Consider the following 14,525-nt stretch of genomic DNA (forward strand, 5'->3'; position numbering starts at 1 on the left):
TGGAAAATATCAGACCAATATCTTTAACATCAAACTTGGTAAAATTAATTGAAAGGGTCGTACTCAAACGTGTTACCGAGTTTGTCGAACAAAACCATATTCTTAGTCCCTGTCAAATCGGATTTCGAGCAAAATTTTCAATATGGAATGCACATACCGACCTTGAGAGTCGAATTCTTCTTGCGCAGCGCAAAAAAATGCATGCTAAATTGGTGACTCTAGATATAGAGAAGGCTTATGATAGTGTAGAGCCCCGAATTTTATTGCACAGATTAGAATCGCTATGTTTTCCACAATACTTAATTGATTAAATATCTGCATTCCTACAAAACACACAATTTTACTGTTCATTGAATGGAGTACATTCTAGCAAATATCAACAAACCAGAGGTGTCCCTCAAGGGGCAGTTCTCTCGCCCGTGCTCTTTAACATTTTAATGAGTTCAATTCCCACTCATCAGGAGATCCGCACGTATGTCTATGCGGATGACATCGCATTCTTTACGGCTGCACCTGACATTCAATCCCTTAACAGGCGCCTGCAATCGTAAATAAGCATCCTTCAAAATTGGCTAGATGACTTAAGATTTAAATTAAATGTTAAAAAGTGCGCGTTCCTTGTTTTCCAAATTCAGGATCCGGTAACTCTTGCTCTAACATTTAAGCAGGAAATGAATCCTCAAGTTAAGTCTGAAATATCTAGGGGTGATTTACGATGACCATCTGGCATGGAGGGATCACATCGAACATGTTGCAGCGAAGGGGGCACGTGCTGTGGGTATATTGCGCAGGTTAAGCAGTCCAAGGTCTGGGATGCGGCGAGACGCACTATTAATGATTTATGTTATGTATGTCCGCCCAATTATAGAATTTGGATCTGTGTTATTTTCTGGTTCATCTGCTTACAAAATTCGCGGCTTGTTCTTTTAGAGCGGGAAGCGCTTAGATTATGCCTTGGGCTCCCCAAATTCGTGGCTAATAATGTATTATACCTTGAAGCCCGAATACCACCGTTAATAACTAGATTACAATTCTTGACTGTCCAGACGTATCTGAAAATATATGAATCACAATTCCACCGCTCCATATCAATTTTTTGTTGCGAACCAGACTCCTTTTTTGGAGTCGTATGGCCTCGGTTTCATACCCCGCAGGTAATTCTAGTGCAAAATCTGTTACAACCTTTGCACGTAGTCCTTTCTAACATCTTTCCAACAAAAGTAAGTGCATCGTCGGTTCAAATTACCTTTGATGACATTTCCCAAATAATGCGAAACACTTAGCACCTCACATTTTAAATGGATTATTAGAAGATCATTTACAAAGTCTTCCCGTTAGCATAACGATAGCAACGGATGCTTCTCAATTTAATGAAAAAGCCGGCGTTGGAATATACTGTCCGCTTTTAGACTGGGCTTTTTCAGTCCGTCTTCTGGATTTTACTCCAATTTTCCAGGCGGAGTTGCTGGCGGTGGTGCTTGCTCTGCGCAAACTAGACACAACATACTCAACAGTGGCTGTAATTACAGACTCTTATTCTTTGTGCTTGTCGGTTTCTTCGAATATGGACTCGCAAATTTTAAACCCCTTTCTTTCATTGCTCCCCTCACATTTGAGGCTCATACATATAGTGTGGGTACCAGGACACAGCAATGTGACAGCCAATGAGATTGCAGACAGACTAGCCAAAGATTCTCTGAACGGCCCTGTATTGCCCATCCTCCCGGCAACAGCGTACATAACAGCAGCAAGATTTCGGCGGCGTGCCTTATTAAGCACGCAGTCTGGATCTATTTTATCCTCGGATGACTGCACCTCAAGTATTCGTGGAATAGGAAATCATGTCAATCAAGGCAGACTGAGGTCTCTCTAACAAGGCTATGATGTCGTATTCCGCCCCTAAATTTCTATATGCACAGGTCTGGTTTGGCGCTTTCTCCTGTCTGCTCATTCTGCGGGGAACCGGAAACAATAGACCATTTCTTGATATTTTGCCGCCGTTTTACCATGATGAGAAAGCGGTACTTAGAGAAGCCGTTACAACAGCTGGGTCTTAATTTGAGCAGCCAAATTTTATTATCGTTCGATGCCACCATGCTTGGGTACAGCCACAGGTATGTTTTCAACGCCATTCAAAACTTCTTAATAGAAACAAAACGTCTACCTGGCTAATATGCTTTGAAGTTTTAATCTGTACATATAAATCTTACTATTCTCTTACTGCGTGTGTTAGAATTTACTCTTATATATTTTGGTATATCATATTTACATTTCCTATTCTATTCCCTAGCATTTATTTTTTTTTTCCGATGTAGTTATACATCTCAAAATCTAATATCTCTGCACCCCAATTCTTCGCCGATCCCCCTGTGTGGGTATGTGCCATCACATTAGAGGAGAACAACAACAACAACAACTTCATCTTCAATATCAGCCGGATTGCCATTGAGAAGGAGCTCGGCTAGAGGTGGGGTCCCGCGTGCCTTGCCATTTAGGCTACGAACGATGCGCCAAAGGTGTGATAGGCCCGGTACTTGTGCAAGACGGTTGCATGTAGAGTGCCAAGTCTCACTTTGCAGGTGAAGCTGGTATGCCCGGATAAGCTTGAATTGTCATCAAATACGAGATCTTTGTGACGTTTTGCGCGAGTATGAAAACGTTGCGTGAGGTGATGTGCGCGGCGCCAAAGGTTAGCTAGGTGAGCATTCATGCCAAGTGTGAAGTAGCTTGAGTGCGGGCCTCTCGCAGAACAGGCAGGAAGGAGTCAATGTCCGAGAAGGTGGTCGCAGTATTGGCTCGAAATTTGACCCAATTGAAAAACGAGCGTGCTCTCCCTACGCGAAGGTCTTTACGATTGAGGGTTAGTAAGATGGGCAAGTGATCACTACCTCACGAATTAGAATGGACTTCGTTGCGTCGAAGGAGACGCGGTGATGACAATGCAAGTCTTAGTGTGGTGTCCGCTAAGGGGGGTGGAGACCGATACAGGTCGTTGTGTTAGGTTCTTTCATAAGGTAAAAAGAGTTTGATCGAGAGCGTCATATAGGTGCTTACCACGTTGATTAGGCTCAGATGAGCTCCTGGCTGCGTGACATGTGTTATCATTCCCGCCGATAAGAATTGGATACGGGTTCGCTGCGTTTTCAAGGTCAAGGAGCTAGGTACAGATAACCTATACGTTATCTGGCTGAAAATAGGCCGATACCACGATGAAAGGTTTTGGACCAGGGGGGAAGGGGGTTGGAGATTTTATTGCGATAAAAATAATGCGCCAGATTTCGGCCCGTCGCGTCATCCCGGGAAGCGCCACGTTTGACCTTGACGAGCCACGAAGAAGAATAAGAAAAACATGAACGCTCGGCCAGCAGGAGGTAATGCTTTCGCTCCATATTCGATTCAGCAGCGTTGAGTCTTTCTCATTTATATGTGGGCTGGTAGCTTACGCTCTCGCGTCATGCTTTTGAAGTATGAGCTTAAGGGTCGCCGATAATGTAGCACCTTACACTGACAGGGCGTGATAGGGGAGTATTTTACAGGCAAAAGAACCTTCCGCCGTTGCTATCGCAATTCAAGTAGGGTTAACCAGAGTTGAACCACAACTACGTTTTTGCTCCAAAATCTCCAAAATGGAAGAGCAAAGTGTTTGAAGCGAGAGCTGAGTGGAGGGACAATCCTTTTGGATTAAGAGGATCGCCTGTCCATCTGAACGGCCGTTTTTATGTTGGAAAGTAGGTGTCTGGTAAGTGCTGTGACCAGGAATGTAACAAGGTCCGCGCGTTTCTTGAAGGTGCATGAAAAAGAGGACGGAGGTGAGGCACAAAGGTACGAAGGGTGGGAGTCCTGATTGCCGCTTCTACAGTTCCAATGAACCTTATGAGCCAGAGTTTTTATGAAGGTGTCTCATATTTCCGGCGCTTACTGTTGTCTAGAAACGTGGTACGTTAGAACTCCTCAAACATTGTTTGAAAATGGCTCCGCGTGGAGGGAAACAGCCAGAGCTGCGTCAAAATTCTTAAGGAGAGTTTCTTACAGCTTCTGTGTCTTCTGGGCGCATTCTTGTCGGATTACACCAATCATTTGTGTGTAGGCGGAATCAGACGCTGTGACCAGTTGCGGCCGGCGGGTACTCGAGCGGCTTTTTTCGGCCCTTTTGTGAGCGGCTGTGTTGCGGAGTCTGGGAGCGCGCTCAGGTGTCCTTTGTTATTATCTCCAGGAGACAATAATTTTCACGGCGTAGTTCAGATATTTCAACTCTGAGGTTCTCAATGACCTGGGCTAAACCTGGAAAAGAGATCTTTTCAGCATATGATACATGTTTGAAGGAAGCTAGTCAGGATGTTACCTGATGCATATTCGAATCATTTGACTCCCTAAGTGCCGATTTGTCGACAGGCTTTGCGTAAGCACGAGCAGGACACTGGGCCCTCAGGGCGATATGCGTGGAAGCTCCGCAGGCTACGCAATGAGGGAACTATTTCCAGATATGGTTCTCGGGGTGCAGGCTCTTACCGCAATCATGACAAACGGCGGGAAACGAGCAACGTTTGGCTACATGGCTGATGAAATGACAGATATAACATTCGACTAGGTGCCGACAGTATTCACGGCCTCGTGTAATATTGTAGTTAAATACTAGCCGAGAAAGTAATGTGTCGGATGCAGAGGTCAGACGTAGCAAATTTGTCTTGCCGAGCTGTGATTTCAGCTGTCTCGTAGCGCAGATGTGCTATGATACAGTCCATTGTGAGGTTCACACCTCTCGTGCTGACAACCGCAGGCTGCCTCAGTGGGGACGTGTCCACATCGAACGCTTGGACGGAATTCCGCGTTCTCGCGACTAAGCGGTTCAATGTGCAAAGCTTCTTGAAATGTTGAGCGTCCGTAACGGTGATGCGGTGCAGTTCGCAGCAGAATCAAAGCGGCGAGAGGCCATAACTACGAAGTACTGAGCCGGAGCACTTTCCTCTATGGCGTTGGTAATGGCCAGTTTCGAGATGTTCGTGACATGAAGTTTGAGAGCCGTGAAATGAGGACCACTCACCTGTTCTGTGTGCACGCGTTGCGGGGACATTTGACTTTTGCAATACGTCAAAGCCATTCTGCATCCTGTAGCTGTTTTTACCTTGAGAGGAGGACTTGTAGAGGGTCAGAGAGGCAGCGGTCATTTTTTCGAGCACTGTCGGCAATGACGGGTAATCAAAGGGCACTGTAGCTTGTGGCGTCGGAGTCAGCGTTCGGCTGGACGCGAAGTACGGCGCAGAGTCCATCTGCTCGTGCACCGAAGTGAATGTCGCCAGACGTAAAATCTTGAAGGTCACAACTTCTCGATTCGTTGTGGCGGCAACACCGCCCACGTGTGGCTCGGGAGCAGCCGTGGTCGTGTTAAGCCTTGAGCGTCGATTATGCTTATTCCGTCACAAACTATGGATCCTTGAAAGGCTTGAAATCAAACGGCGAGCCAAAAAGAACATTGTTGCGAACAGGTGTCGAACACCTTCACTGAGTGTTTCGAGTGCAAATACGTCCCTCCCCCCCCCCCCCCGTCTCGGGTCTAAAATCCGCATAAACAGATCGAAAAACAAGGAGCCGAGGAGCATAAATAATGTGCTGCAGGCGTTCCATGTTCAGACTCGTTAAATTTAACTGACCGCGCGACAGCCATGGCTCACAGCGCACCAACTGCGCACACTCAGTTAGGGTTCAAGGGAATCCCGGCCTCTGCGGCTGGTAGGCAAAATGCTAGGCGCCCGGCCTATCTCATTTCAAGAGTCACTTTGGGACGTTAAACCCCAAAACCAAATCAAACCAAACAATGCGGGTTTTATCGGTGCAGTTGCGTTATCTGATCAGAACGCCTATTAAGCGAACTGCTTGTTTCTGCAGTGGTAGGATCTGATCAGAAAACTGTAATCAGAAATACGTATAGGCGATTGGCTCACAAGTATGAAATTTGTAATTTTTTCTTTTTGCGTGTTTTCTTTGCAAAGTAGTGAGGACATGCACATCGATGAAGTTACGGAAGGGGAGAAGATAAAAAAATTAAGAAACGCCTTTTGAATCACGCTGTCTATTAGTCTCTTAAAAGCAGAAATGTATTTATTTCACTCTGAGTGAATGTTTGTTTTCTCCTTTTATGTCTGTGAGACATGTTTGAATAGTGGCGCGATTTTGTACTGCAGCTAATGATAGCGTGATGTGTGTCATGCCGTTTTTTACCCCTCGGATTTTATTGCTGTAGCTCACCACACAAAAAAATAGATTCAAGGTTTGAAGTCAACCGGCAAAACATAATCTGAATTAATCGAAGGCACATTTATTTATAAGATACATCTCAATACCATGTATGCAGACCATGTATAAGCACAATTAGGCAGTCACGCAAGGAAACGAAACTAACAGAATTTCGCTTGCCTACAGGTAGTTGAGAAGCGTTGAGAAATCTTTGTATGGTCGCTCATATCAAACAAAGGCGTTTGCATTCTCAGCTGCAGTTTTAACAATGCCGCCTAGGTGGCTTGAAATGTTTGCTTTAAATTATAGTAATTTTGCTCCCCCTGTTTTGTGCCTGAGAAGCACAACCGATGTTATTGCGTTGCAGTAAGGAAAGAAACGGCGAAAATTAAAAATGTCAATATTTCCTTTCTATTTGCACATAAGTTCAACAATTATCGCTAAATTCAGAAATATAGCCTAGGACTGACCGCAACAAAAATACCATGTACAACTGTTTGCCCCCCACACCGACCTCTCTAAAAACGAAAATAACAATAGAATTTTCTCGTTATCATGCTTACATGTTAGTTAAGGAACGAGAAAAGAAAGCGAGAGACAAACCACGAATAATTTAAAAACACCCATTTGTCTAAGAAACCTTCTGCACGCAGATCTGGTTATTACCGACACCTTGGAATCATATCAAAAACACCATATCCCTATTTACAAAATCAAAAATAAAAAAAAAATCTTGCGGATTTATTATGTGTGTAACACCTCGAAAAAAAAAACAACGCTAGTGCATTTCAGTGTACAAACAGCGATGCACAGTTCGTAACCTGCATGGTGTGCGACCCTAGGATATCGCGTCAACGACGCACCACTGGGCTTCCGATTGCTCTAATGCTCGTTGGAACAGGAAAATAATGTTAGTAGCGATGCACTACACTCCTCTACATGCATAGCTGGTAAACGCGTTAACGACATAATTGAAGAAACCTTGGTCACAACCACGTATTCTACTCGATACTCCCGCCTGACCTGCAGTCTTGAAATTCCAAACGCGCGCACTCTGCACAATGTCGCATTCCTGCATAAAGTTTGCAGCACAGTTGCATTCTTCGCCGAAACCATTCTCGATGAGTGCACTACCCGATGCTACTGCTCAGTTCACATTAACTATAGATGCCCCAACATAATACAAAAAATGCATATAAAAAGAAGCTTAAATAGTATTGTGCGGAAGAGATGCTTCCAGCGATTCCATCTTCCGTCGCCTAGATTTGTGGTAGTCAGCAAAACAACACATACGTTTCTCAGCAACACAATCTCTACTTTTATCGATTGCTTTTCTGGTGTTTTGAGGTTGACGAATGCAATAATTTGATCGATGTGGTACTTAGCCGTGACGTCATACAATAACACTTACAAAATCTGTTTTGCGAAGATAAAGTCCAGGCGTGGCCCGTTTTGGGTTGTTGGCTCTGGGGCACAATAGGTCAAGCTCAGCGGTCACGTTACAGTTTAAAATGTCACGAACATGCTCGGCTAACCGTTGTAACGTTTCTATGCAGCTACTCCACAAGCAAGAAAGTAAAGACTGCTTTCAGACTCAATATGGCTCTGGATTAGTGCTTCAAAAATATTATTGGAAACGTTATTCTGGAGGTCGCTGCGGAAAAGAATTTCCTAGGTGCCGTTATCTCACCAGCAATTGGATCGAAGACACATGCGCAAAATATAAGTAAAAATCAATAATCCCGTTTTTTTGTTTCTTTTTTGACAAGCGCTACTTGTATTTTTCACTTCCAAAACGAAGCTGCTGGTTTACAAGGCTCATGTGTCACAAATTCTATAATACCAAAGTATGATTTGGTTCCCTTCCGCAAACATGAAACAATTATACTCTAGTCTCGGCAACTAAAAGAAGTTTTCTTTATATATAATAAATACCGCAAACACACTCCCACACACACCAGTTTATCCCAGCAGATCTATCTCCACTAGCAAGCCGTGCAACTTTGCAACGACTCTAGATTTTAAATATTGTGAGACAGCACTTGCACAAAACGTCTGTTCTATTCCAGAGCCAGCTGGCACACAGCGCGCGACGCTCCGAGCAGCAGTCAGCGATGATGATGATAATGATGATGGATCTATACAGATGAAAGAGGTGAAAGTTCACGCGTTGCGCTCACACAAATCCCCCCGACAAAAGAGCGGCCACCCTGGTCGCTGATTACAGGGATGAGGGACGACGGGCATAGGGCTTCATGCGCGAGGCGTGGACGATCTCTTCGGAGCGACGACGTCGATCTGCGACGGTGTGCGAGGGAATAACGCGATAGTTCACCGGAGACGTTTGTTGGAGTACTGTATAAGGGCCAATGTAACGATGGAGAAACTTCTCACATAGGCCAGGAATGCGGATTGGTGTCCACAGGAGAACTTCATCACCGGGGTAAAAGCAGGGAGTTCGATGGCGTTGATCATACAGGGCTTTGCGTTGCTGTTGAGCATCTTCAGTGTTCAAACGGGCAAGTTGGCGACACTGGGCCATACGAGTGGCAAACTCTTCGCCCAGAGATTCAGACGTAGAGGGAGCAGAGAAGAAAGTAGTGTCCAGTACTGTCGATGGTTGACGGCCATAAACTAAAAAGAAAGGGCTATAACCAGTAGTGCGCTGAACAGCGGAATTGTAGGCGTAGGTGACGAAAGGTAAAACGTTGTCCCAGTTCCGGTGATCAGGAGCGATATACATGGATATCATGTCGGACAAAGTGCGATGAAACCGCTCGATGAGTCCGTTGGTCTGAGGATGGTAGCTAGAAGAAGTCTTATGGACGGTGTTGGCTGCGCGCAGTACTTCCTCAAGGACTTGAGAAAGAAATGTCTTTCCACGGTCGCTAATGAGAATACGAGGAGCACCATGACGCAAAACTATCGCACGCAGGAAAAAATCGGCGACTTCAGAGGCGGCACCGGAGCGAAGAGGTGCGGTTTCAGCGTACCGCGTTAGATGGTCGATGGCAGTGACAACAAAACGGTTGCCGTGTGACGTCAAAGGGAGAGGACCAAATAAGTCAATGGCGACCGTGTCAAAAGGCACAGATGGGCAAGGTAGAGGTTGCAGTAGGCCAGCAGGAGGGGATGTTGAACGCTTGCGATGCTGGCAAGACGGACATGATGAAATGTATTTGGCGACGCTGGCAGAAAGCCCAGGCCAGAAGTAGCGGCTCTTGATACGGTCGTAAGTTTTAAAGTGGCCTAAATGTCCAGCAGTGGGGTCGTCGTGGTAAGCCTCCATAATTTTAAAACGAAGGGAGCGAGGGGCAACGGGTACCCAGCGTTGACCCGTAGGGTGATAAACGTCGCGGTAAAGTGTTCCATGGTGAAATCGGAACCGACGAAGCTGACGGCGCAAGCGACTGTTTGGGACAACTGATTCTCCACGGAGGCGAGCGATGATTGTGCGGCAGTAAGGGTCAGTCAGCTGCAGGGACGAGAAATCAGCATTGTTGTCGAGTGGAGCTATAGTGATGGGTGCAACATTCAGGTGGCCAGAAGAAGGCTGACTCGGATGGCAGCAGGGAGAGGAGACCGTATGTGGGGCCGCGTCAGTAGGTAGCAATGGGCAGCGGGAGAGGGCGTCAGCGTCGAGGTGTTTTCGCCCAGATTTATAAGTGATGGTGAAGGTGTATTCTCGAAGACGTAGTACCCAGCGACCCAGTCGACCCGATAAGTTCTTCAGCGATGACAGCCAACAGAGTGCGTGATGGTCTGTGACAATGGTGAAGTGGCGGCCATACAAATAAGGTCGAAATTTTTGAACCGACCAAACAACAGCGAGGCACTCTTGCTCGGTAATAGTATAATTACGCTCAGCTGCAGTAAGTGTACGACTGGCGTATGCGACGACTTGCTCTTCAGACACTGCGTTGCGTTGCAAGAGAACCGCGCCAATACCGTGGCCACTGGCGTCTGTGTGAAGTACGGTGGGCGCGTCAGCGTCAAAATGGCGAAGCACAGGGGTGGAAGTGAGTGCCTGCTTGAGAGCTTTGAAGGCGTCTTCACATTCAGTGGACCAGGTGTAAACCACTTGGGAAGACACGAGCTTGTGTAGCGGGGCAGCAATTGTTGCAAAGTTCCGAATAAAACGGCGGAAGTAGGAGGCTAAGCCAAGGAAGCTGCGAAGATCTTTCTGACGTTGGGGCCGAGGAAAATTAACGACAGCCGTAATTTTTTCGGGATCAGGTTGGATTCCTGCCTTACTGACGACATGGCCGAGTACTTTGATGGTCTTACTGGCAAAATGGCACTTCTTGGTATTCAGCTGAAGCCCCGCCTGGGCAAGGGACGTGAGGACATCAGTGAGACGCTGCAAGTGCTGAGTGAAGTTTGACGAGAAGACAATGATGTCGTCGAGATAACATAGGCATGTTTTCCATTTCATGCCGCGAAGCACGGTATCAATCATGCGCTCAAAGGTGGCCGGCGCATTGCAGAGTCCGAAAGGCATCACGTTAAATTCGTAGAGACCGTCGGGGGTAGAAAAGGCAGTCTTATCCTTGTCTGCATCGTGCATAGGAATTTGCCAGTATCCCGAGCGGAGATCGAGACTGGAGAAATACTCAGCGCCTTGAAGACAGTCTAATGCGTCATCAATACGAGGCAAAGGGTAAACATCCTTGCGCGTGATCTTGTTAAGTGCCCGGTAATCCACGCAGAAGCGGACTGAGCCATCTTTTTTGCGAACGAGGACCACAGGTGAGGAGCAAGAGCTCGTGGATGGTCGGATGACATTTCGAGCAAGCATGTCAGCAACTTGCTCCTCAATGATTTTGCGTTCTGCTGCTGAAACGCGATACGGCCTTCGTCGAACAATAGCAGAGCCGTCCGTCTCTATGCGATGAGAGGTGACGGAGGTCTTCCCCAACGCTGAGGCGCACACATCAAAAGACTCTCGGTGCCGCAGGAGGACGTCTAGCAGAGCTGTGGACTGCTCGGATGTAAGGTCAGGGCTGATGGCGGCTGCGAGCGCAGAGGATGTCGGAAATTGAGGCTTGGCAGGAGGCGGTGGTGCGCTGGAAAGTGTGTTGAGGGGAACGGGATCGCAGTCAAAAATAAACCCAACTGTGGCTCCTCTGGGCAGTAAGAACGGCTGGAGAGTTGTATTAAGGGCCGCAACGACCGCGCAACCGCGGGTGAAGGAGGTGAGGCACGAGGCAAGAGCTAGGCCGTCGGAGGTCCACCGAGGAGCGGGCATAACGAAGGCTTCGCCATCGAGAGGGTAGTCCAATGCCACGATGATCAGCTGCTCGCGTCCTGGGGGCAAAACGAAATCAACTGCTGCGAACACGTGTGGTGGTGAACAATCAGAAGTCGGTAATGTATCGGGGTCCGCAAGATGAATAAGGCGCTCACGGCAAGAGATGAGGGCGAACGCCGACGATAAGAAATCCCACCCCAAGATCATGAGATGAACGCACGTGGGGAGCACAATAAATTCGATATGATGCCGCTGGTTATCGATGAGGACACGTGCTGTGCATTGGCCGGTGGGTTTCATAAGAGTTCCATTAGCTCCACGAAGTGGCGAACCGATGTATGGCGTTATAACTTTGCGCAGATGAGAACACAGAGAGAAATGCATGACGGAATAAGCGGCGCCGGTGTCGATGAGGGCCTCAACGTACAATCCTTCAACAATCACTACTAACATATTCGACGGTCGCCCAGGAGGAATTGTAGATTTCGAACTCGAAGCAGCTTTCCCTCCAAAAACTGCTTCGGTTAGTTTTCCGTTATAGGTTGGAAGGGTTGCGAGGCAAGACGAAGCGGTGACGTGCGGCGAAAAGGCGAAGGGGATCGGCGTCGGGAAGGACGCGAGGGCCGTGAAACATTGGTGGAATTCGGAGGAGAGGAAGAACGCCGGTAAAAGTCTGAGTAGGGCAGTGCAGAATCATCAGGCTGGCGCACGCGGGCACGTTCAAAGGGAGCATAACCCCGTTGCTCGTCTTGTTGGCGGCGGCGACAGACACGGGCAATGTGGCCACGTATCCCACAATAGTAGCACACAGGGCGGGAGGGGCGCCAGGCTGTAACAGGACGATGCACTGTAGGATATGGTGCCATTGCCGCGACGTGACCGCACACGGGTGCCGAACAAGTCGGGGAAGGCGGAGTGGGTTGCCGTGAAGTAATCTCGGCATAGGGTGGCAAGGAATGTTGGGGGGCGTTGGGAGGCGGCGAGGGAGGTTGGGAGGCAATGGGAGGTGGGGCAGGTGCCACAGTGCAGTTGAAATTCGTCAGTTCATCTTTGATGATGCTGCGCAAATTCACCGTTGCTGGCGGAAGAGTTGGAGATACTGCAGAGGGGTTGGTGAGGCCGTAGAGCTCCTCCCGGATCATGGTGCGGATTAGGGACCGCAAATTTCCATCTATGAGGGAGCCACCATCACTGGGGTCTTGCACGAGGCGGCAGGACTGTAGCTGGTCCAGACGTTGACATGTGGATATGATGTCAGATACGGACGACGGGTTTTTAAACACGAAGGCATTGATAGCAGCAGTGTTGATGCCCTTAATTAAGTGGCGAACACGCTCAGATTCAGGCATAGCAGCGTCGACACGGCGACAAAGGGCCAGAACGTCCTCGATGTACGACGTATAGGACTCGCCGGGCTGCTGGAGATGAGCTTCAAGTTTTTTCTTTGCCTGCTCTGAGCGACCAGCCGGAGTGCCGAAAATTTTCTTTAGCTGGTCCGTGAATGTAGGCCAGTCAGCGATGTCATCCTCGTGATTGAGGAACCAGGTTTTGGCGACGTCAGCCAAGTAGAAGACGACGTTTAGCAGTTTATGAGCGTCATCCCAGCGGTTAAATGCACTGACCCTGTTGTAGTTGTCGAGCCAGTCGTCGACATCTTCACCGCGAAGGCCAGCAAAGATTTGGGGATCGCGCTGGCGGCTGGTGACAGTCCAGGCAGGGGCAGCCGCAGTAGGAGGAGGAGACGCCGGGGGTGAGCGAGCACCGTTGCCCTCATCCATAGCTCAGGACCGTGGACGCAAGCGAAGGCCTGAACGGAGCTCCAGGGAGAACGGTAGGCGGGTCTAAAGCGAGAGGTGGGGAATACGAATCGCACCTCCGCCACTTGTGAGACAGCACTTGCACAAAACGTCTGTTCTATTCCAGAGCCAGCTGGCACACAGCGCGCGACGCTCCGAGCAGCAGTCAGCGATGATGATGATAATGATGATGGATCTATACAGATGAAAGAGGTGAAAGTTCACGCGTTGCGCTCACAATATACTATTTCATAAAGCGTTTAACATGAATCCTGCTCTATATGTCACATTCAACCATTGCAGAGGCCCCCTTCCCCCCCCCCAACGTAAGGAAGACTTACGCTTCAAAGGTAAATTGAATGGGTGGTAATATTCAGATGTTCTACATTAAACCACTTCAGTAAGAATCCCCGCTGGGACAGACCGTACCTTCAAATAAGTAAAACTACTGGCACCCATGAAACCGATGACTTCACTGAGCGAAGATGGACTACTTCCCGGAAAAAAAAGAATTCACATTGGTGCTAGTAGTTTTAGTGTTGATTGCCAAGATACGTACATAAGGCGTCTGTGCTCAACGTTTTCCTGGATGTAGAAGAAATTGTATTATAAGACGTGCTCATACTAACACGAAGTTCCATCTTCTACTGAATGGTTTTGGTGCAAATGCCTTCATTTTTGACTTCTTACTTTATAAGGCTTCGTCCCGTCGAATTCAAGAGTCCCTAAAATGCCTTATTGCATCAATTGGGTTTTACCTGATCTCAATGGTTCACTGTAAATATTGTAACAGTTGTTACACTAAAGAGTTAATGCAACCTCTGAACGAGGGCACTGAGAGAGCTGAACCAAGAACGCGGGCAACAGGAACGAACGGGCCGACACTTCAGCGTCCTCTACTTCTACCGATTGCGCTCCTTCTTCACTTCTAATGCACGTGTCACTGTCCCCGCCTGTGGAGCATCGCCTCGATGCGGTGTTACCATCAGGCAGAAGGGCGGGGGAGGAAAAGCATTCAGGAGTTACACCACCGTATGACATCACGGAATAGACTACATGCAGCCTGTAAGCCAATCGGGGGATCACTCGTAATATGGCTTCATTCGCACCACATACACAACGTCGCTGCGCTTGCTGTTGTGCGATGAATGAGCAGGTGTGGCTAGTGAAACCTCATACGTTACGTCGCTGAGGCAGCGGACAGCAAGGTAAGGTCCGATGTAGTGGCGCAGTAACTTTTCGGACAG

The sequence above is a fragment of the Amblyomma maculatum genome, chromosome 8 (assembly GCF_055883805.1).
Source record: "Amblyomma maculatum isolate TAMU_Amacu chromosome 8, ASM5588380v1, whole genome shotgun sequence".
NCBI classification, from domain to species: domain Eukaryota; kingdom Metazoa; phylum Arthropoda; class Arachnida; order Ixodida; family Ixodidae; genus Amblyomma; species Amblyomma maculatum.